General features: G+C 41.3%; 1 long non-coding RNA gene across 1 annotated transcript; it reads right to left on the bottom strand.

The window, feature by feature from the left end:
• Positions 1 to 398: 398 nt before the first annotated feature.
• Positions 399 to 1,381, bottom strand: LOC121001133. Its single transcript, XR_005778986.1, has 3 exons — positions 1,321 to 1,381; positions 722 to 787; positions 399 to 416 (listed from the first exon to the last, which is right to left on the bottom strand). It is a non-coding gene; the product is annotated as an uncharacterized LOC121001133 (long non-coding RNA).
• Positions 1,382 to 2,982: the final 1,601 nt, after the last annotated feature.

The raw sequence follows: 2,982 nt of genomic DNA, 5'->3' as shown, positions 1-2,982 counted from the left end.
AGCCATAATTCTATTCAAACGTATCCTAATCTTATCCAAATATTTAAAATTGGAACAGGATAACCAAAGTAAACGTGGGATCATCTCCGAAAAAACTAAACGGGCATCAGGGAACAATCGCCTAGCCCTTACCATAGTACGTTTCATACAAAAGGCCAACTCAATGGTACCAAATTTGCCCACATCATTGGCCCCCGCATGAAAAATTATTACATCAGGATCAGGGTATAAATCACACATTTCCAACAGTACATCCATCAAACCTTCCCAACGAAGACCCCTGACTCCATTCCAGTATATTCGAACCGTATCTGTGGACCAAGATAGGTTATCACCGTACGATCTTTTTTCAGCTCTGCGATGGGCCCAATACACGAAAGAATGGCCAACAATCCATACGGTGAGACCTGTGAAAACTATAATATAAAGATCATCAGATCACAGAAATATCAGGACGAACATACATTTTAAAACAATTAGACGACCATCTTCCAATCCGTTTAATCACTGACGCACTCAAACCCGACCGAGCCGCCGCAGTGGCGGCTCCAATCCGAAAAGAATGCGACGTAATCCGGACACCATCTAAACCCAATTCCTTTAAACATTTTTTTAGCACGGACCTAAATTGATATTGCGTTAAAGGAGAAGTGTTTGCATGCACAAAGAAAGCATTACCACCCCTTGGTCTGCGAAGCCAATATTGAGAAATCATACTCACCGGACAAATACCACCCGACCCAACTCTGTTCACACGGATCCAGGTACCCTTACCTGACTGATCCATCTTTGACGTCGGAAGAAAGAACAAAACATAATTAACATGAACATGGACATGTTTCAAGGCCAAACCCAAACCTGCCTCACTATTTCTTGGAAACAATTCACTAATTCTAAAAGCACCAAAAAACATACAACAAAACGCGGTGGAAAATAGCAACTCTTCAAAACTATCAAAACAAACTAAAGAAGTAGCATGACATAACGATCCTAACAGCGTGGGAGAAATAGGACATCTATTGTCAGGAGAACAATTACCACGTTTGTAACCTTTTAACATCTGCTTAATCAAGAAATAATCTAACAAAGAAGGAGAACCTAAAACCCGAAGAAAAAAGGAAACACCTGACAAAACCCTTAAAACGGTAGAGTAAGCCAGACCCTGCCTAAACAATGCCACACAAAATGCTAAAGCAGCAACCTCACCACCACCATGAGAAGACCAACCTCTATCAGCTGTAAAACTGCACCACCTAAACCACGAACGGCTATAATCCGACCAGGTCGCCGGAGCCACAGAAGACTGTAAGTAAGACATACCTAGGACCAAATCAGATTCCACAGGTACGCAGGGCACGATTCCCCTTTCAGATCGGCCCCTTCTGCCAACTGTCGGAATGTCTGAAACTGAAAACGGGAAAGCGAATCAGCAATTGAATTATCTATTCCAGGGATATGGCGAGCTTTCAACCAAATATTTAATCTTAAACAGAGAAGAACCAGATGACGTAACAATTTAACTACTAACGGACATTTTGATGATAAACAATTAACTGCAAATAAAACACCCTTATTGTCAGTATGCAAAATAATTCTCTTATTGGAAAAACAACTCCCCCATAAAACTAGCGAAACCACAACAGGAAACAGCTCTAACAAAACAATATTCTTAGTCACCCCATTCAAAATCTAAGCAGGATGCCATTTTTCTGCACACCAATGTCCGTTCCAATATGCACCAAAACCGCAAGAACCAGCAGCATCCGTAAACAAATCCATAGAAGAAGCTAAAACAAAATCTTCCTGCCAATACGACCTACCATTATAAAGCTGAAAGAATTCCAACCAAATCATAAAATCTTCTTTAACCTCCCTAGATAAACTAACATGAAAACCCGGGTTCCTCACCCCAGAAATCTTTGCAGACAATTGCCGACAAAACACCCGGCCCATCGGCATAATCCTACTGGCAAAAGCTAACATACCCAAAACCGACTGAATCTCCTTCACCTTAGCTGTACGCTTACTAAGCAATGAAGATAATGCCATACAGATTTTTGACACTTTTTGTGACGGAAGACAAAATTCGCCTTTCACAGAATCTATGACAATCCCCAAATATTCCAAACAATTAGTAGGGTACACTGTCTTATCCTCGGCTAACGGAACACCAAACTCAGAACAAACTGCAAAAAAGGATTCCAAACTTTCTAAGCATGCTGAGGACTCCGCTGGACCAATGAACAGGAAATCGTCCAAATAGTGCGTCACCGCACCCCGCATACACCTGACTGCTACTACCCATTCAATAAACGAGGAAAAAACTTCAAAATAGAAACAAGACAAAGAACAACCCATTGGAATACATTTATCAAAATAAAATAAACCCTGAAAATGAAAACCAAGTGAGTTAAAACAAGAAGGATGTACAGGTAACAGGCGAAAGGCGGACTGAACGTCCGCCTTTCCCATCAAAGCACCTTTACCAAAACTACGTATCAGGTCTATTGCTGAATCAAATGTGGCATACTTGACCGAACACAATGCTTTATCAATCTCATCATTTAAGGATGCACCATAAGGAAATGACAAATGATGAATCAATCTAAAAGCATTGGGTTCTTTCTTTGGAACAACTCCTAATGGAGAAAGACGAAAATTGGCAAAAGGCGGAGAGGAAAAAGGACCAGCGATCCTGCCTAACTCCAGCTCCTTTACCAATTTATCCCTCACAACCACAGGAAACTGGTCAACTGAAGACAAATTATTCACCCATTCACAACCTACACCAGAAAACAATGGCAACTGAAAACCCAAAGCAAAACCGTCAAGTAGCAGCTCCGCCATCTTGCAATTTGGGTAACGTTCTAACCAAGGACGCATGGTCACCAGATTTACTGGCGTCCATGCTCTTTGCAATAAACTCTTTTGTGGATGGCATGGTAGGCATGTTAGCTCTTTTATAACAGCGAACCATCGGGT

Source organism: Bufo bufo, chromosome 1, assembly GCF_905171765.1.
Source record: "Bufo bufo chromosome 1, aBufBuf1.1, whole genome shotgun sequence".
NCBI classification, from domain to species: domain Eukaryota; kingdom Metazoa; phylum Chordata; class Amphibia; order Anura; family Bufonidae; genus Bufo; species Bufo bufo.
Note: the sequence above shows the minus strand (reverse complement) of the source record. Positions and strands in the feature narration are given on the sequence as shown.